General features: G+C 41.2%; 1 protein-coding gene across 19 annotated transcripts in view; it reads left to right on the forward strand.

Annotated features, from left to right (window-relative positions):
- The first annotated feature begins 912 nt into the window (after positions 1-912).
- LOC143820823 (uncharacterized) overlaps positions 913-21,826 on the forward strand; it is a 117,085-nt gene continuing 96,171 nt past the window's right edge. For all 19 annotated transcript variants that reach the window (XR_013225544.1, XR_013225547.1, XR_013225545.1 and 16 more), the window contains exon 1: positions 913-1,051. The gene's annotated coding sequence lies outside the window, so the exon portion shown is untranslated. The remainder of the gene's footprint in view (positions 1,052-21,826) is intronic.

Genomic DNA, 21,826 nt, shown 5'->3' on the forward strand with positions numbered 1-21,826 from the left:
ATTATTATTATTATTATTATTTAGACATCAATAAACCAGCTGCATGCATATAGAGTGATGTGCAATGTATGCATTATATATAATATCTATCCATAGTTTGCATGTAACATGTAAAGACAATGCAAAGGATTCTGTCAGATCGACATCATGTGGAGAACAAAAGCCATTGACAAAAACATTAGTGTAAACAGGGGACATTGACTCATCCTTAATTTACTCTAATGGGCTCCTCAGGTTTAGGCTGTTTTTTTCAATGGAATCTGACTTTAAAACTTCAGGTCATTTTGTGAGAAAATGCTTGCACAGCAGAGAGTAACATCCTTCATTTCACTGCTCTCCAGCCCACCATTAACTTAAAATCAATGTTTGTCCTGCACAGACTGCTCATAAAAGATTGTTTGGGAATCTCTCCATTCACTTTAGCCACACTTGGCCACAGCTGAATCATTTTCTGCTTTTTCACTCACAAAAAGTGGGCACTTGTCTTTTAATATTTCCCTTCTCTCTCAACAATGGATACTTTTTAAATGGTTTTGTTTCACCAGCCAGTCTTCTCCACATTCCAATTGTCTGCTTTCTTTTCTGTGTGAGGCTGTGGTGATAAAGTGGGGGTATTATGGAAGGCTTTGGTAATTTTCCTGCTGAGCTTGTTCCATTCAAAACAGTTATTTTGAAAGAGAAAAGGTTGTGACGTCTGACAGGCTAACTAGCATATTGACGCTTTCCAAAACAAAAGCCTACTTAGTAGGAATTAAACCTTTCTTTTGAAGGTCCTGTCCTAATACCTCTGCTGATTTGAATACACGGAAACTCATTTTACTAAGGCAAATCATTGTCCAACTAGATTTCCCATCTGCCCCCTTCCTACTTTATCTGTAGCTGGCTTGTTCTCATTCTTGCAAATGCTGTTTATTTAAGGTTTGTGGCTTGTGTGTGTCTAGGAAAAGGAGGGGGATCTAACACAGAGAGGGCAGAAATGAATGAGGGAGAGTCAGAAGACAGACACATTATTTCAGCCTCTTCCTGACAACAGTCTCCGTCCTACAAACATGTGAGTAGGGAGGGCAAAAGAAAAATAACAGGATGGGGAAGAGCTATAATTGTACTCTAGGTGCCAGGAAAGAGAAAGAACCATGCTAACCATCCTCTGAGATTTGAGTAATTGCTTGCTTGTTGCTTAACATGGTGATCTGCTCTGTGTTCTCGGTGCTTGCAGTGGAAAGAAGGAGAAGGCAGGTGGACAGCAAAGAAGCCCAAATTATTAGATGGGTAGTAAACAGCAAGAGCTATTTTTATTCCCTTTCCTAGCAACATAAGGAATAGGCTGTTTCATTTGCTGAGTGAATTTCAGTCATGTTTCCAATATGAAAAAAGTGGTAGGAGTGGATGGTTATATAGCCTGAAAACCAAGATCTCAATATTTATTTGCTTGGTGCATATTTATCCCACCTGTCCTCCAAGGAGTGCAAAGGCTGGATATCTAGTTATCCCCCTTTCCATTTTATCCTTATAACAACCACTCCATGAGTTAGGTTAGGCTGAGGGAGAGGAACTGGCTTAAACTTTATGGTAATGTGGGAATTTGACCTGGCCCTCTAACCACAATACCAGTCCGGTTGTGTTTGGTATAGGACAGTCATGGCAAAAACTATACTTCTTCATGGGAAATAATGCTGAATGCAAACCAAAGAAAAAGAATAAGTAACAAGATACTGGAGGGAAAATCTCATGTAATGTCACTGAAGAAACTTTGCCACATCTTTTTTCAACCCCCAAAATACCTTTAATGGCATCATAAAAACAAAATTAAGAAAGATGGTTCAGCACAAATCAGATACATAGTTAATCTGTTTCATAAGGATAAACAGAGTCACATAAAAAGTGAGCTACAGCTGGTGAAATTTGGGGATCTTTATCTTACAGTAGATATGGGGTTAATAATTCATCAGAGTGCCAAGGCTTTGTTTCCAGCAGTGAGGGAAGATATTTCACATGAGAGGATGGACGTTTAGGGCAGTGATTCCCAACCAGGGCTCTGAGTACCCTTGGGGTCTGCAGGAGCTCTGAAGCAGCATAGTATGTGGGTGGTCCGGCTGTCTAATAAGCTCCTGATCTTCTTTCTGGCCTACATGAGGGAGGGCAGGGGGGGGGAGAAAAAAGAGGACTAAGGATGTGGGTAGTGATGGTTGAAAAAGCCTAGTTTAGAGCAATAAAGTAGGACATACTAGAGGGCGTTTACCACTTTGGTGCACTTAGATCACATTGTGTTTAGCTGAGGAAGCCAAAAATGTATAAAACCAATATTTATACCAGTATATTGGTTCTGGAAATAACTGATTTCTATATATCCAACAATAATGAAAAGGAATATAGCAAGAAGACATGGCAAAGTTTTTTCACTGACCTTACATGCATCCCCCCCCCCCTACAATATAAGTAATACTGAATGTCACATTTCACTTCATTATGATACAGTTTGAAAAATCTAGGTGGGTAACAATATGTGAATCAGCTATCAGATACTGTTTTTTGGCTTGTCTATAGTGGTTCTTGGTTTTGATGATCCTAGAATAAAGCCTCATCGTATGGGTTTCAAAATTGTCCTATCGAGAATGTCAAGGCCCATGAAAGTGTTGATTTTAACCTTTAAAATCCTAAGCATTAGCATCTTCTCCATTAAGGTGTAGAATTTTTTAGTAACTGATAGTTTTCCACTAGGCAGGAAGGGACCTGTCTGGTTTGGAGCAGGAGGGTAGACATAATCTAGACATATGCCCTTGAAAAAGATTTCACAAACCTATTGAACTTTCTCCCTCTTTTTAGCCCATTGAATATAGAATCAGGGGCAAAGAGCTGTTCATTGATTTCTGTGTGTGCACAGGGGCTTCCAAGGATTTCTCTTCCTGGGGAACTTTATGCTTCTGCAAGGTTCACTACTATGTTTATTTTGTGCTGCGGTCTGTGATCAGAGAAAAGGTGACAACACATGAGCAGCAGTTTTTGATCCTCAGGATATTTTGTCCTTTCTGTATTGCCAACAGCTGGGAAGCATGATATGTCCCTAAAAGGGTTGCCAAGCATCATGCTTCCAGGAGCCCTAATTGCCTGCCAGTGGCAGCAGCAGAAAAAAGAAAAACCAAAAACCTGAAGCAACTGCATTGCTATCACTTCAGGAGAGAACCTTAATGTGACACAAAGTAGCTCTAGGAATTGCCTGAAATTCTATGATTTTACCATAGCTTCTGGCAGTTCTTAGAACTACTCTGTCAAGTCTGGGACCGATTCTGCATGAGGAATTCACCCCTGGACAGCCTCTCATTGCTCACAGGTTTTAGTGCTGCTTCCACATGACATCAGCAGCAACCTGGAGCTCTCCAGTAGGTGGCACAAGTTTTTGTCAGATTTGCTCCGCGATGAGGGAAATTGCCAAAAACCGATTTCCCATTTCTTGGCATGCTTCCAATTAAGGTGCAAACAAGGGCAAGCCTGTCTGGAGGAAGAAATGTACAACAGCCTCTGTAGCATTTTGCCCACTTTAGCACCTGCCCTCCTCTCTCCATTTCCTGTTTGAACCTTTTTAAAAAAAAATAATAATAATGGTGTGTCTCTGTTGCTATGGGACCACAAAGTGATGTGCCCTCACTTCAAATAAAATGTTTCATTCATTGTGCATGGTAATATTGGGATCGGGCAGTTATAACACATTATACAAAGAATTCCCAAAAGAAATCTAAAGAAATGTTTTATTGTTGTGGAGCAATTCCGAAGCAACGCGGAAGTGCAATTTTAAAAAATAAATGTTTTACTGTTGTATCATTTCCCCATAGCAACATGGAAGTGTTTAAAAACAAACAAACAACAACTTCAGGACTCGGGAGGGGGGGAGCTTGAGGTCCCAAAACAACCATTGTGAAGGGATGGGTAGCTTGTGTTGATTGACAACCCAAGGAGTAAGGGGAGAAGTGCAGGCTGTCCATGCTTTAGGCTTCTCTGCTGCCTCATTGGGCGGCAAAGTGCTGCAACAAGGCAGTGGGATAATGCGGGAAAGGTCTCCTATCAAGAAGTGTAGTGTGCAAAAACTTAGTTTCTTGTTGCACGTTGCAAGGAAGAGGAAGTGTGCATTTTACGCCTCAATGCAGAATCTGTCTGGGTTTTCCCTGGAAGTGATGCAGTGACACAGTTGCTGTTGTATCCCCCATGTCCCCACCCCAATCTTCCTGATAGTTGCCAGGCTTGGACTGGCAACCCTAGTCTCTAACAAGACATTCACTGTGAAAGATGACAGCTGATTGACAAGTGTTCTCAGTTTGCATTTATTGCATTACATCACAGCCGAAGCAAAGATCACCAAGTGATGGACAGCTAGAGATTTTTCTTGGCCTGTCAGCTCCCTTGTGATCTTCAAGGGGGCTACATTCCACAATTTCAGAAACATATGCATAAGACCTTTCTTAAACATGTGTAAATTATTTTCCGGTTTTCAGTCTAGTTACTTTCCCCTTCATGTCAACAACTGGCTATTAAACATATGGGTCAAACGGACTTTGTTTTGTTTTTAATTTCAGAGGGTCAGTGTATTCTTGGGGTGAAGGTGAGTATGGGCAGAAAAAGTCCTTTTAAGAGTAGCTGGCCTGACTACTGCATGTTAATGAAGGAGGTGTGAATTTGTAGTGTGGGAAAGAGTATATCCAATTACAATTTTATAGACACAAAGGGACATGAATTACAAGATTATGTGGTTAGTGTGCCAGTGGACCCCAATTAGTGTGGTGAAATGAGCCAAAAAAATTAACTTAGGCAGAATATGTAGCATTTTCGTACAGAAGACCAGATAGCATCTGTGCAGCATGAGAACATGCAAGGGATGGCAGAAGATTCAAAACTACTTTGACCTCCTTTATAATGGCTTATTTCATGTTAAATCTGTATAAGGACCAGCCACAAAGAAAATGGGTTTTATTTTAAATACTGATGCAAGAGTCTTCACAAATGAGAATTAAACAGATGATGGCAGAGTGCACTGAACTGAGGAAAAGTTTGATGACCATTTTGTAATATGGCCCTAAATTTCACAAGTTTTTACCATAATGGAAAAGAGGACAAAGTCACCTTTGTCTGTAGAATGAGCTGTTGGCAGGAGGCGACTGGAAAAAAAAGAAAAGATTTGGCCTTCTGTATTACAGTTGGAACTTCCTGACAATTGCAGAATAATGGGGAGTAAATATCAAGTTTAAGTACTCTGTAAAATGTTGTTCATTGATTTTCCCCCCCTCTGAGCATAAACCTTGAAGACTCAATAACAGTTCAAAGGGCTGAACATCTAAGAATTAAGTACACTCATAATTACTCCTGGCAGGGGTGTGAAAAAAGTCATGCTGCTTCTCATGAAGTAGAAATTAACCTCCTGCCTTCATTTTATTTTTCCAACTTTATGAAAGGAATTGGTTTGGGAGAAGAAAATCTACAGTGGACACTATAAAAAGAGTTGCATTTCAGAGTGTAGTTCAAAACAGCCTGGATAGAATGCTATAGACCATTGGTCTTCAACAGGTGAGTCAGGACTTGCAGGTGAACCATGCTTGACCTGTGATGGGTTGCATCAGTGGTCCCACAATTATTATTTTTCACTGTTGGTTTTGTTTTTAATAAATATAAAGATAAAGGATGGAGAGTGGGAAGAAACAAGATAAATGGATTAAAAACAAGATAAAAGGATTAAAAATGATTTAAAGAACTGTGGAGGGGATGCTGCAGGTGCTAGATTCAGATCCTCATATATCTACTTCAGTCTCATGTTGAGAGAACTTTGGTTGCCCAGAGAAGCACTATCAATCAAAGTATATGATACTGAGGCCTCAATGGCCTGGATTTGTATAAGGCAATTATAGATATTTATTTATACATCTGTGTGTCCAAGGTTAAGATTAAGTTGGCTTCTGATTCAACAAAGGTTGAAGAATGTACTTGTAGATGATCATAAAATTGTAAAAATGAACTCAAACTGAGACAGAGGTATGGTTTTGAAGAAATTAGTTACACTAATCACAGACTTTATACAGCACTTTGGAGTGTTCAAATGGCTTCTCTTTGAGCATCAATTTCCTCTGTATTTCATAATGTGGTTTGTGTGTTCTGAGAGTGAAATCTCACAATTTGCCTATGGCAATAAAATACTTGTGTGGCTGCGACAAGATAGGTACTATGGAATTTGTGGTTCTGGTATTAGACATCGACTATCATCTCAGAATGAGCCTCTGTGGTGCAGAGTGGTAAGGCAGCAGAAATGCTGTCTGAAGCTGTCTGCCCATGAGGCTGGGAGTTCAATCCCAGCAGCCGGCTCAAGGTTGACTCAGCCTTCCATCCTTCCGAGGTCGGTAAAATGAGTACCCAGCTTGCTGGGGGGTAAACGGTAATGACTGGGGAGGGCACTGGCAAACCACCCCATATTGAGTCTGCCGTGAAAACGCTGGAGGGCGTCACCCCAGGGGTCAGACATGACTCGGTGCTTACACAGGGGATACCTTTACCTTTCCCTATAATCTCAGAATATTAGTTAAATAGATGAAGAATGGTTTAATCAGTGAGGAAACTGGATGAGGACAAAATGATGTGAACACAATCACCACCTGAAGAAACTGCTAATCATGTTATGGATTATAAGGAGACTTAGAATAATGAGCAATAATTTTCCCAGTTTAGGATGTCATTTATGATAATTCCATGATCTTGATAATTTATGATAACACCATGATCTGTGTTTTAAAAGATTCTCACACTCTTGATTTACTTTTGCTCTCAGATTTGTGACCTGACAATTCATGCATAATGAGCATGCCACCCTAGAACTCTCTAGTATTTAGAAAACATGGTCAAGACATATTTATGCCACCTAACAGTTGACTAGTTTCACCCTAGATGAGAAACAATTTCTATTAGCTTTCTTGTTGAAAAGGCTATAGGTGTTCTAATTGAGAAATACTATGCACAGCAAGTCCATATCATGACATTAACAGGCCTCCTGATTTTACAGATTGCCCTGAGAGTTGATGTTGCAGCTGTGAAAATGCAAATTTGCTATTTACTACATCTTCGTTTATCAGTTCTTGTTAACTGAATAGGACAGAGATGTCTTGTTCTGCCTCATTTGCCATTATATCTCATTACTATGAAGACTAGTGGCTTAGTTCTTTGCAGTAGGTAAAACAGTTAGAGTGGCGGAAAGGAGGAAAGTCAATGAAGAGAGAAGGAACACAATAATCAGATGTGGGCATTTCTGAGTAACAAAAGTGGTTAGAGATTTATATTGGTGGGGAGATATGAGCATTCAGATAACCTAATACACAATTTGTTATTATATTGCAACAATATAGCAAGATTCAATTGCTCCTTTTTTAAATAATGAAAAGGCTCTGGTGGTATGGGGAGGTGGCTACTGCCAGGAGTCTGAGGTAGGGAAACTACAGTTTTTTCCCCCAAACCGCATTGCAAAATTTATGATAAATTTTACCCTGTTCCATGAACGTTTAGAGTGGTTTGCATGGTTCATGTTGGTTTATGAGTAGAGCTGAAAGTAGGGGTTTAAAGGGAGTCTTTAAACTCTTGCTTTCTGTTCTCCACAAAAACTACAAAATAGCTGAGTGGAATGGAGACACACTCCACCATTGTTTTTTATACCCTGCTTATCACTACCCAAAGGAATATCAAAGCAGTTTATAATCACCTTCCCCTACTCTCCTTGTAATAGACACCCTGTGAGGTATGTGCGACTGAGAGAACTCCTAAAAAAACTGCTCTACAAGAACAGTTTCTAAGAGAAATGCGAATAGCCCAAGGCCACTCAGCTGGCTTTATGTGAGGAGTGGAGAATCAAATCCAGTTCTCAGATTAGAGTATGCTGCTCTTAACCACCCTTCCATGCTGATGCAGCTATTTCAGGTTGATTCTGCAGTCTCTTTAAACTTTAAACGGACTGCAGAAGACTCTGGTCAGTGGGGGGAAAGGTTCCTTGGTGATCACTCCCTGACACTCAACTCTTGGGCTGTCTTTTGCAGTCCCTTTAACATTTAATGACAACATGAAAGAGCTTCATGGTGGGGAGGTGTGTGGTGTAGTGCTAACTTCTAATCTAGCGAGCCGGTTTGATTCTGTGCTTCTCCACATGCAACCAGCTGGGTGACCTTGGCTTGCCACAGCACTGATAAAGCTGTTCTGTCCGAGCAGTAATATTAGGGCTCTCTGCCTCACCTATCTCACAGGGTGTCTGTTGTGGAGAGAGGACAGGGAAGGCAAATGTAAGCCACTTTAACACTCCTTGGGGTAGAGAAAAGCAGCATATAAGAGCCAACTTTTCTTCTTCTCTTTGCGCAGCTATTTTGGGCTGTCTTCTACAGTCCTTATACATTTTGAAGAGACTGTAGAAGACAGCCTGAAACAGCTGTGTGGCAGGAAACACCTTCCCACCATACAGCTGTTTTTGTGCTATTTTGCAGCCTCTTTAAATTTTAAAGGGCCTACACAATACAGCCCCAAACAGCTTCATTTTTTCTGCAAACCCATTTAGAAGAACTGTAGGAATAGTGTCAACTAAATGTTAATTCAATAATGAACTAAAAATAAGGGAAGGAAATTCTAGGTAACTTTTCTGCCCACCAACAAGATCTGAGCTGAGCTTCTGTTTCCGTTTGTCTTTCCAGGTAATTTAAATGTGTTCAGAGTCATATTGTACAACTGCATATACACATATATAGATACATTTCAGATGCTAATTTTCAAATAATCATAGCTCATGCTGAATCTTGATTAGTAACATTCTAACTACATAACCCAAGCTTTAAAATAGTAAAAGTAGAAGAAACAAAAGAGCTTTTTTTTTTAAAGAAAATGTATTGTGTCTGTATGTTTTAATTTTCTATTTTAAAAGCTAGACCTATTTCTGAGAGGCTATGAAATGTCAAGGGTTAATTTGTCTAGTACTGATGATGCCAGACATTTTGCTTTGCAAAATACTGGATCCCAAAAAAAATTTGTTTCAAATTACCCACATATTCTATTGGATATAATAGACTAAATCAGAAACCAGTGAAGTAAATAGAACAACACCCATGTTAATGTAGTATAAATCTAATTCATGCCCAGCCTGGAAGATGTGTTGATAATTAGCCTGCTCCAAGAATCTAGTTAAATGCTATTAATTATATCTCTGCTTCTAACAGAAATGTGACAATTTACATTGTGTACAATTTAATTAAAAATGATTTCTATATTAAATTTTTTTACTCAAGCATTTTAGGTAACTGGTGATAAGATTGTGCTTCATGAAGCATTCACTAAATTCATCTTTCTATAGTTCTGCCAAATCATGTGAATGTGGCTTTATGTGGATTTGGAATGCTGCATTCTGTATGGGCGTTTGGGGCATATAGTCATCATCTAATACAGGGGTGTCCAAACTGGGCCTCTCCAGATGTCCATGGACTACAATTACCATTAGCTCTTGCCAGCACAATTATCATCATGGTAATTGTAGTCCACAGATATCTTGAGTGTTACAGTTTGGATGCCCCTGAATATTTAAATGTAAAGTATACAATTATTATAACTTTGTGTGATATAATCACACAATAATTCAAAGTAAGAAAATTAAAGAGTTGTTACCTGAGTTGGCTTGCTTTCCTCTTCCCAAACTTTTTCTTCATGGACACTTATTTTATCTCCTAGAATTAAAGCCCGTTGTAGCTGATATTATGGGTGCTAGCAGCTGGCCGCACCCTTATTGGCCCGTATTCAAACGCGAACACCCCAGACATGTTCCTCCCACAGGGGCGTTTCACAAATATATAGAGGAACCATGGATTTCAGAGGGGAAAAAGGCAGCATACAAATGTAGTAAATAAAGCAACACACATGTATCTTTCCTGAAAGGAGCTCAGTTTGACATATCAACATTATCCTCACTCCAATCTAGTGAGGTAGGTAATGCTTAAAAATAGTGATTATCCCCCAAACCTGCTGAATTGTATCTCTAAAAAGGGACAAAATACGAATCCAGGTATCTACAACTTGACACCCATGGGCACTACGGCATTTGCCAACTCCTCTGGTATCCACCAAGGCTTATTAGAAAGTGAGCGGGGGCAGATGGGAAATTTGCACAGCAAGGTATCTGGTGGCTGAAAAACTGATTTAGCTGTGCAGATTTTTTAAAATGGTGCTCGGGCAAGAGCTGCCACCATAGCACAAGGATCTCACTGCATGACTGAAAATAAACTGAGTGTCTGCAAAGCAATATGTTGTAACAATATTTTTGAGGCATCTATTAAACAGAATTTCTGGCTGACATGTTGAAGGTTTCCTAGGAGAGTTATGTATAACCCCACTCCCTAATATTTTGTGGTTGGTTCTACCTCCTGCACCAGCCTTTTTGTGGTTATATATACAAAGATGGAAGTCATTAGTTTAGATGCATGATACCCTTGAACAAGGATTGCAGATTGTCTGCACTGCCCACCAGCATTCCTTCCAACTCTGAGAATGGTGCTCCCCAGCATCCTAGGGAGTTAGAGCCACACAGTTATGTGGGCTGCAGTTAAGAGGGAGAGGGGGCAAAATAATTTCTTCCTCATCCTTCTTGTATCAGCAGAGCTTTATGGATGGAATAGGCAGGTCTGTTGACAGAACTGATGGGATGTGTGACTTTGCCCTGTTCTGCTCCTCACCACAGTCCACCAATCTGCATGACTATTACTCCATACCAGCCCTGTATCCCTGTGGGGTCAGAAATGGCAGCCGGGGAAGCAGAGAGTGAGGAAGATCTAACAATACTCAGAACCTTCCAGTAATGGATCACTGGATCAATACTAGTGGCTGGCATGCTAGTAAATAGAAAAATGAAGAACTTTTTGTTAAGTATTAGAAGTTAATGTGAACAAATTCTGATGGACTAATGCAAAGACTGAAAAAGAAGGATGACGTTTGAATACATATGTGTATATGTGAAATTTGTTGAAATACGTTGTTACACATTTTGTGCCAAAGATGATATATATATAAAGCAATTTAATGAATATTTTTCTTGAAACTGCTGTCTATATAAGCATGCTCTATCACTAGTCCAGGTAAGTTTTTCCCAGTTTCAATATCTTTGCTGTTTTTCTCAGGAAGTTCTGGAAAAGGCAAGAAAGACACTTAAAGCAGAAATTCTCTGATTTAGGATTGCAGATTATCTTCCACATTTTTCCTGAGATAGCTGTGTCTCAGACAGAGGTAAAGGAGGACAAAAAGCAAGAGTTCTTAGAATCAAAGAATCATAGAATAATAGAGTTGGAAGGTACCTCATGGGTCATCTAGTCCAACCCCCTGCACTATGCAGGACACTCACAACTCTATCGCTCATCCGCTGCAACCTGCCACCCCCTTGAACCTTCACAGAATCAGCCTCTCTGTCAGATGGCTATCCAGCCTCTGCTTAAAAATTTCCAAAGATGGAGAACCCACCACCTCCTGAGGAACCCTGTTTCACTGAGAAACTGCTCTAGCTGTCAGGAACTTTTTCCAGATGGAATTTCTTTTGAATTAATTTCACCCCATTGGTTCTGATCTGTCCCTCTGGGGCAAGAGAGAACAACTCTGCTTCATCCTCTATATGACAGCCTTTTAAATATTGGTCGTTCTAGGCCAATGCAGCCAGTGCCCCACTATGGGGGGGGGAGGTGCAGGCACTGGTTCATAACTCGGCGCACACATGCAGGAATGGCCTATTCAGACGCTGCCATTCACAACACTAGTTGCAGTAGCAATTTTAATCCTGAATTCAACTGTGAGAGTAGATCCATGTGGAACTAGCATTTTTCACAGAATGCGCCCAGAACTACCTTGTAAACAAGAATTAGGGTATACACTTCAAACGCTGCTATCCCACCTGGAAGCTGTGATTTTACTTTGAATTCTGATTAGGACAGAAAGTAACAGTATTTTGGGGGAAGCAAGAGCAGAAATGAGAATCATAGAAGCATAGAGTTGGAAAGGGCCATACAGGCCATCTAGTCCAACCCTCTGCCCAATGCAAGATCAGCCTAAAACATCCATGAAAAGTATCTGTCCAGCACTGCTTAAAGACTGACAGTCAGGGGGAGCTCACTACCTCCTTAGGGAGCCTATTCCACTGTTGAACTTCTCTGACTGTGATTTCCCCCACCCCCGATATCTAGCTGGTACCGTTATACATGTAGTTTAAACCCATTACTGCGGGTCCTATCCTCTGTTGCCAACAGGCATCTTTCCCTGTCCTCTTCTAAGTGACAACCTTCCAAATACTTAAGGACAGGAATCATGCCCCCACGCTTCCTCCTCTTCTCCAGGCTGAACATTCCCAAAGTCCCTCAGCCTTTCCACATAGAGCTTGGTCCCTAGGCCCTGGATCATCCTTGTTGCTCTCCTCTTTTGTTGTATTTGTTGTCATCCAGCTGTCACCATGATAACCAGTCCCACACCACCTCCCTCATCTGTGCAATGTTCTGGCTGGTGTCCATTCTGATCGTGTCTAACCAACATGCCCTTTGTTGGCTTGGTTTCCTTTTTCCACTGACCATTCCTGGCAGAATTGTTTTGTCCATTGAGTTGGAGTGCATGATGTGATCACTGTCCTCTGCACCCTCTCCATTTTGTCCGCGTCCTTTTTGAAGTGAGGCCTTCAGAATGGCACACAGGTGCCGTCTGACTAATACAATATCCAGCACTGAAATCTACGCAGAAATAAAGTCCATTGAGTTTAATATTACTTACTCTTAGGTGTGGGTGACTAGGATTATGTTCTTTAGTTTAGAAATTGTGAAGTCATATCTTGAGAGTGTCTCAGTACATCAGAGACAATAAAATTAAGTGCGGATTCAGAAAGCATAAAGAAAAGATCTGAACATTCCTGGGATAAAATAAAAGGGAAAAAAAGATAAGGAAAAACCTGTACATTGGTCATACAACTCTTTGAGGCCCACTTTTAAGCAGCTAAAGTGATAGACCACTATCTGGGGGGGGGGACTTTTGAAAAAGCTGCTTGTGGGAGAAAAATATGATCCCTTTAGGAAAACATTCTAGCCAGGATGTTAATAACAAATAAAATTAGTTATGTGCTTCAAGGAAGAATTATTGTAGCTGTTTATTTTTGTGGTCAGAATTTGAGTGATGCGATAAAGTAAAGCATCCAAAGAAATCCAGTATTTGAAAGCAGTGATTATCCTCCCACATCACAACCGTCACACTTAAAAAATACAGGTTTCCAGTTATACCAAAATTGGATAAATGCTACTGAAAAGTTTAAAGGCCATTATGTCTAAATACTAATGGCTCTAATTACATCATTTTAGTACCAGTTTTTAAACAAGAAACAAAATAATTAATTTTGTCATACAGTATTCACTCCAATGTAAAGAATAGTGCCCCCCCCCCCACCAAAGTATGCCATCAAAACCCTGATCCATATAGCCCAGGCCAGCCAAATGTCGTCAAATTTTGAAAACTGCACAGATTCAGGCCTGGTTAGTGCTTTCAGGGGATGCCAGCATGGAAGTCTCATGTTAGTATGCAGAAGCAGGCAATGCTAAGCTACTTATGAATGTCTATTGCCTTGAAAGCCCTATGGGGGCACTATAAATCAGCTGCAAAGTGATGAGGGGGTGAGCTATAAAGGGGGGGGCTTATTTACTTGCTTTTAGGGTTACCTTTCATCCAACTAAATATCTGACGACTGCTTCTTTGAGAAGACAAAATATAAATATTCATTAAAAATGTGAAGTGTGTTTAGAATTTGTTTAGCGGGAGATAGAATGTGGAGGCATGCTGTAGTGGTTTAGAATGGCAGCTTCTTATCTGATGAGCCAGGTTTGATCCCCTGCTCTTCCACATGCAGCCAGCTGGGTGACCTTTGGCTAGTCACAGTCCTGATAGAGCTGTTTTGAGTTCTCTCAGCTTTGTCAGAGCTCTCTCAGCCCCACCTACCACACAGGGTATCTGATGTGAGGAGAGGAAGGGAAGCTGCTTTGAGAGTCCTTCGGGTAGTGAAAATCAGAGTATAAAAACCAACTCTTCTTCTTACCATAAAATGGGAAAGGGGAGTCATTGGTCCTACAACTTCTGCCAGTGGTTGACGTTCCACTGGTGCAACATGTAGGAGATATGTTTCTTGATGCTCATTGAAGCCAACTTTTCTGCATGGCTTTTTGTCCAGATGGGATCCCTAACCCCTGCTATTGCTTTCTACAGTACTCATCGGCAACTGCTGGGACAAGCAGGTGGGAAAGATCTCCATCTACCAGTGCCTTTCACAGAATGCTGTAGTGGTCTGGATGGGCATTGCCATGACCCCGTTGACCACTGTTATGAAGGGTTCCATAGAGAGGGTGGAGTAGAATTGTTCTCTCTTGCCCGAGAGGGACAGACCAGAACGAATGGGATGAAATTAATTCAAAAGAAATTCCATCTAAATAGCCGGAAGAAGTTCCTGACAGTTAGAGTGGTTTCTCAGTGGAACAGGCTTCCTCGGGAGGTGGTGGGTTCTCCATCTTTGGAAATTTTTAAACAGAGGCTAGATAGCCATTTGACGGAGAGGCTGATTCTGTGAAGGCAAAGGAGTGGCAGGTTACAGTAGATGAGCCATAGGGACGTGAGTGTCCTGCATAGTGCAGGGGGTTGGACTAGATGACCCATGAGGTATCTTCCAACTCTAGTATTCTATGATTCTATGATTCTATCTACAAAATGGTTTCTTGAAAGTCAGAATACTTCATGATGAAGTTCCTTGTAAATTTACCATCAAAGATGACACACTAGAACTATATTCTCCTTTATATTTCTCAATGGTTTCATTATGCATAGATTGTGACATGAACAATCTGCATTTTGAAATAGGCAGACAATTGACGTCTTTTGGGTTTAAGCAAGACACTGTAGATGCTGAGTGTAAAAGACATACAATTTGCCTCCAGCAAAAAATGAAACAACTTCCGCTTCTATGGGGTAGATCAGAAATTGCTAGGAATATAGCAATTCTACTTGTCTTTGTATACCACATTACATGACAAACCATACTTGCCAGGCTGCATCATTTTCATAAAGAAAATCCCTGCAGATTCATAAGTTCTGAAATAACCGGAAATATCCATCACCTGAAACTGTATTTAGCTAAAGTGCTGAGCAGTTCATCTGCTGTCTGATGATTGATGATTTTTAATTATATGTCATGCCATCACCTTATGCCAGTTTGCAATCATTCTACTTTCATTTAAAGCTGCCATTGCAGTGCCTTTTATGTAATGTACCAAAAACTGAAACGAGAAAATAAAACAACCATTCACAATAAGTAAAGGATAAAGGTATCCCCTGTGCAACCACCAAGTCATGTCTGACCCTTGGGGTGACGCCCTCTAGCGTTTTCATGGCAGACTCTATATGGGGTGGTTTGCCAGTGCCTTCCCCAGTCATTACCATTTATCTGCCCCCGACCGCGATGCCGGACAGCCACGCCGCGAAACAACCGCCCCGGCGACAGCGGCCTCACCTACAGCTCCACCGCCATTCAGCCCCAGGTAGGCCGCGCCACGGGCGGCGGGAGCCAGGACGAGCCGGATCCGGCTCATGCACCGGCCCACGACCGCCCTCCGGTCTGGCCCCTGGCCCAGCATGCATGGACAGCTGGCCCCTGACACTCCCGAGCCCCGCTAGCGCCCACTGCATTCAGAGTGCAGCGAGCTTCTTTACTAGTATACATTATAAAGGGCCAAACTATACAAGGCTTTTCTAAGACCGTTTATGCACTGGAGGTTTCATGCCAGGCTGCAGGCTGGAGTTTTAGTCATAGCAGGTTGCCCCACCTCTTCCTGCACCCACATGGGGGAATACTTGGCCTGGGGCACCTCATCCGCCTCCAATTTGTGCTCCTGCATGAGAGCTTGGGCACTGAAGTTCCCAGTGCATAAACGGTCTAAATGAGACAAATAACTCCTCATGGGCTGTTTTTGCTCAGGAAAATGGTATTGGGGAAGGCAAGAGCCCTTCCTCCATGCTGTGGTCCTGAGCTGAATTAGACACTCACAGAGTTTTCATTAAAAACATCTTGTGTACTGGTCCTAAATCAAGCTGTAATATGGACAAAGAGTTGGGGTTTTCCTTTTGAACAGGAGTAGGGAGGGCTGGAAGTAGCTATAGCATGATGTGTACCCACATCTCTCTTTTCAGTGGAATTCTCCATGAGAGCGGCATGACATGTATTATTTATCTGTCTAGTGTATTTATAAAGCCCTTTCCAAACAATGGCCTGAGGAGGCTTCTCTTAGAAGCACTAACTACAGTTATATTGATTAAAACGGTAAAGCAAGAAAATGTTTGAACAATATGAAACTAAAATTTTGTGAAGTACTCTATCTAAAGTTAGGTTTGTTTCTCTTAGAAGTTATTGAACAATGCATTAGAAGTCATGAGAAATACAAATGGTTTGAAAATGAGTGCTTTTGGAATGGTAGATTCTAAATATGAACTCGTTTTTAAGTGTGATTTTCAAAGGAGTGTGATGCTTTGTTTTCCTAAAATTCCTATTGCCTTACAAAAAAAAGTTTATTTTAACATCAAGAGTGGCTTACATGTAACCAATTTTGCTGCTTGCTGTAGAACGAATCAAAGTCTTCTGCTTACAGAGAGATTGTAATGATAATGTGAACAGATTACATTTGCAAACACTTTATTTTAAGAACCACCATCTAAATTTTCTATACCAGTCTGAATGGCTTTTAGCTTAAATATTAAGCGTCACCTCTACAATAAGACAATGGAACAGTAACCCACCTTAAACAATGGTAATGCTAAAGTGAGAGTAAAAACACTTCATTGTTTTATAAATAGCCATTTAAATACCCTTCTCTCTAACAGTAACTATATGAAAGAACCTTTGATTCATATCTGTTTGGTGACACTTAGTAACTCTCTGATTTTAATCCCTTTTAAAAGTTGTTTGTCTCTGCCTTATTCAGCAGGTTTGATGGTTCTTTTTAAAAATATATTTACAGGAACAATTTTACTGTAGGTCAGTTGGAATACATTTTGCTCTAGGTCAGTCTGAAATACAAATAGCTTTTTAAGATTACTCTGTCAACTGTTATTTATTTTATGTGTGCATGTTCTCTAGGTTTGTTTTCTCATTATTGTTTATAGCGTCTTCTCAGATGCTTTAAAACGAAATGTTGCTGCTTCAGATTTGATATTTTTCAATTTACGGTTACCGACGGCTTCCCTCCCCTTGTCTTCCTTTGCTCGGTGTATGAGCAGAAAGGTTTCACTGAGCAGCTTGAAAGAGAACCTGGGAAAGATATCCATCCGTTCATTTAACATCTTAACAGCTTGTGTCTGTGACTTATTATGCCAACACCGAAGAAATTGGAGGGGGGGGGGAGTGTAAAATGGATTACCAACTGCTATAAAAATACAGCCTCCTCTGGATATGACACTGGGGTGGGTTTCTGGTAGCATTTTGTCAGTGCTATGTAAGTTCAGCACAAATATTTAGGATCAGAGTGTAAATCTAGTTGAAACATCCTTTGCCAGATTATGCCATTACTTGGAAGGGAAGGTTTTAGAGTTAAAAGTCAACTCTCCCACCCAGTTGAAAATAATATTTTTAAAAACTAGATTTCTAGTAGGTGTCACAAAATCCTGGCCAACTTCACAATCATATTTAATCAGATTTTTGAAAAGGTGTTTAATTTCCTTTTGTGAGCTTACAGCAAACAGGAAAGCAAAATAAGTTATGGTCTGATGAATTATCTAGGAAGGTGTTACCACTGAGATTTAAAGTTGTATTTTCACTTCCCTGTGCAAATATAATATTCTGGCCTCAAAGTGGAAATGAAATTATAGGGAATGGTAAAAGTGGAAAGTTTATGCATCTTGGTCCACAAATCTTCCCCCACAGCTTCCCAAAAACTACAGGTAAGAGGTATATCACAAATGGTAAGAGGGATGTCCCCTACTGGCATGGGGAACTGCACTTTGCTGCAGGTTCCAGTTACAATGAAGGTAATAGGTTTTACTGTTTGTTTAACTGTTGGTTTAATGGATTAGTTATGTTTCTATGTGCCTTTGCTGAGCTCCCAAGACTCACCATGGACTCCCAGATAAAGAGTTTTGTTTACACTCCTCATATTTCGAAGCCCAGCTATTACATAAACAAATCATGTGATTTGCTTGTCTTCTCATGTTACCTGACCCGTGGTAGTTTAAACCCCTAGTTCTAACTTTCAGTGGCCATGGATCATTGTAGGCCTATGGCAGCCTTTCTCAACATTTTTACCATTGAGAAACCCCTGAAACATTCTTCAAGCTTCAAGAAAACCCAGAAGTGGTTCAATCATGTAGAATATGGTTGGGAAGCATAGCTGTGTACATTACTACTCAGGGCCCCTCCCATTCTCACCCCTTCCAGGCCCTTCATGGACCATTTTGGGAGGTGGGGGAGGGTGACACGACCATATGTGGTCATATCACCTGATAAATGTTTAGCAAATCTTAAAAATAATATAATTAATTAACTCCCACCTATTCAGGAAACCCTTCCAGGGCCAAAAAAAATCACAGGGTTTCACAAAACCCTGGTTGAGGAAGCCTGACTTACAGAAAAGAACTGAAGAAAGTGGGAACTGCAGAACATATTGCCCTAATACCCCAAATGAAGACAGGAGACAACAGCATGGATTTGGTTCATTTAAATGTATTTAGCTTTGTTGATCTACTTCCAGATGTGTGACAGGGTGTATGTGGCCTGCTGACATCACTTTTGGGGTTTCTCAAAGCCTGAAAGACGTTACAGAGATTAGATGAGCAACTATCTGGTGTGTGTGATTTTTAAGTCCTTGATGAGGCAGGTGGCTGGACTGAATGGCCCTTTGTGGTCTCTTCCAGGTCTGTGTGATTCTGAACCTACAAATAAAGTTGCAAGAATCAGATTCTTGAGTAAGATCTATATGAAAATGTCATGGCTGGGGGGATAGATGCAAATACCTGGGTGTTTTGCCCCTCTTGCCCCTCTTCCCCTCCTTTAGTTAAGTCACCAGTGGAGGCCCCATCCCCTTTTCTTCCACAGCATCTAATATGGTATTGGTTGCTTTGTGTGTGTGTGTGGGGGGGTGTCAGAGAGTCAGTTAGGTTTCTCCTGGGTTTGGCATTCATTCTCACCCCAGCACAAATGTTCCCCCTAGGTCACTGCGAAAGGTGTTTTCACATCAAAAACGTGTGACATGGTGGGAGTTTTTGTGAGTCACAGCTCACTTCTCCAAATCTTTCTTCAGTATTTGAAGAAGTGAGCTGTGCCTCATGAAAGCTCCTCTCCTGCCACCAATAGCATTAGTCTTGAAGGTGCTCCTGGTCTCTGGCTCTTTTCGACTGCTGCAGCCTAACACACTTGTCCACCTTGCTCTGTCTTTGAAGAACAAACCTCCTTCATTTCAATGGCCACTTGGCATGGAATGAAGAGAGCTATGTGCTTAAAAAAATGAGGCCTGCCTTATTTGGTGAGGTTTCCTTGCAAGTAAGGGCATGGCAGAGAGCTGCAGCTGTAAATGTGACACTAGAGCCATGAGTGAAGATGTTTTGCGAATTGGAAGGTGTCAGTTTGTACAGAAATAGAAGGCCCAATTTGGTGCTGAGCAAAGGTTTTTCAGATCAAGTAGGTGTGCTTTGACCATTGACAGACAAGGGGGTTCCCATCACATCTCCACAAGCAGAAACAAAAATCTTAGGAAGAAATCCAGTGAACACGCATGCGCAGGGTGTCTTTTCAAACTGTGAGGTCAGAGAGCAACAGGGAGTTCTTCCCAGATTAAAAAAAATCTGGTTTTAGATGCAAACAATATGATCACTCAAAGTGGTGGATACAGCCGTGAAATCAAATGACGAATAACACTGGGCCAGAACGCAATGTTAAGCATGAAGTGAATATGGAAAAATAAAGATATCAGCCTTAATACAAAGCTATGGATGTGAAAGCTGGACCCTGAAGAAAGAAGAAAGGAGTAAAATAGATGCTTTTGAATTATGGTGTTGGAGACGAATGCTGCAAATACCATGGACAGACAAAGTTATCAACAAGATCGTTTTAGATAGTTTTAGTTTTAGCCGATACAGGAATAACCATGAACCAACTAAAAGAAGAAGTTATTGACAGAAATGTATGGAGAAAACTCTCCTATAGGATCACCGAGGGTCAGATATGACTGAACGGATAACATCATCATATGATACGGATGGATCATATTCCCCCCGTTCTCTCTCTCTCTCTCTCTCTCTCACACACACAAACACACACACACACACAGAGAGAGAGAGAGAGAGAGAGGATATCATGATGGGTTGATTGGAGAAGAATGAATATTTTGCAAACATCAGATTCAAGACAATCCCAAGGAGGCTGGCTTAGTCCCCTCCCCTCTGTCACCCTTTGGCCAGGCACAGCAGGCTCCAGGTGATGCTGAGAGAAGCTCCCATCACATTCCTCTCCCTGAGCACTGAGAAGGGCAAGAGTCAAACCCTTCAGTCTTTTTTTTTGGGGGGGGGGGGAGATTGATGGTGAAATAAATTAAGACTGGGCTGGGGGAGGAAGAAGGGTGGAGGCAGCTGAAGTATGCCAAAGAAGCCGCTTTCCTTCTCTGGCTTACTCTGCATGGAGATGGCACCTAGCTTTCCCTCCACTCCCCCTGCCCACAGTTGGTGGCCCACCCAGAAAAGGGCCTCCTGGGTCAAAGTGGGACTCCTTAAAGCCTTGCAAGAGTGGTGGCTGGAGAAGCCCAGAGACCCTTCTGTGGCTTGTAGCCCACCCACCCACCCTCCCACCCTCCAAAACAGTTCCAATAGCAGCCACTCACCAGAGTCATAAACAGCAGGCTATTACCCCACAAAAGGAAAGCCTAAAAATTACTACACAATTTATAATTTAATTTAACAGCTGCCAGAAATTTCACCACAAGAGATATATTTTGTATGATATCTGTTTCTATGATGTTCATACTGCTAGTCCATTTTCGGTCCAATGGAGATACATTGAAGCCAGTAGGCCCAAGAAGGTGCATTTTTAGAAGAAGAAAAAGGATGAAGAGGTGGAGACTTTTCACTGCCAGAAGAAGTATCAAAGTGGCTTATGATCGCATTCCTTCCTTTCCCCGCAACTCCCCGTGAGGTAGATGAGGCCGAGAGAGTTCGGACAGGACTGCTTGGTCAGAAGAGCACTATCAGGGCTGTGATGAGCCCAGGGTCACTTAACTGGTTGCATGTGGAGGAGCGGAGAGTCAAATCTGGCACATCAGATTAGAAGCCACTACTCTTAACCACTATATTATGCTGGTATCAACTATTGGGCTAGCAATAAAGAGCACAGAGATCAGGACTTTTATGCCTGGCTTACGTACGTCCCTGTCAAGAGTACTGCTAGCCTATGAAATTAGGAGCAAAGAGAAAGGCAATGTCTGGAAGCCTACTACTTTTTGAGCAGGTTGCTGAAATTATTTAAAGATCCTAAGATCATTACAAAAAGTTCTTCTGATTCACTTCGTTAGAGCAAAAGTTTCATCCGAACCAGAACCTGACTAGTCTCCAAGCTGATGAAAAGTTTATCTGCTTCAAATGTTCATGTCTGGACTTGTAGCAAGTCTGCAAACCAGAACACGTAAAATAAAATCCAGATCACTCAAGAAACAAAACAATCAAAACTGTTAAAATAAAATTAAAATATTGATGGGGCGGGCAGGAGGTCAAAGGAGCAGTCCAACAACTATATTTGTCCACATCTTCAATGAAGTAT

Source organism: Paroedura picta, chromosome 1 (genome assembly GCF_049243985.1).
Source record: "Paroedura picta isolate Pp20150507F chromosome 1, Ppicta_v3.0, whole genome shotgun sequence".
NCBI lineage: Eukaryota > Metazoa > Chordata > Lepidosauria > Squamata > Gekkonidae > Paroedura > Paroedura picta.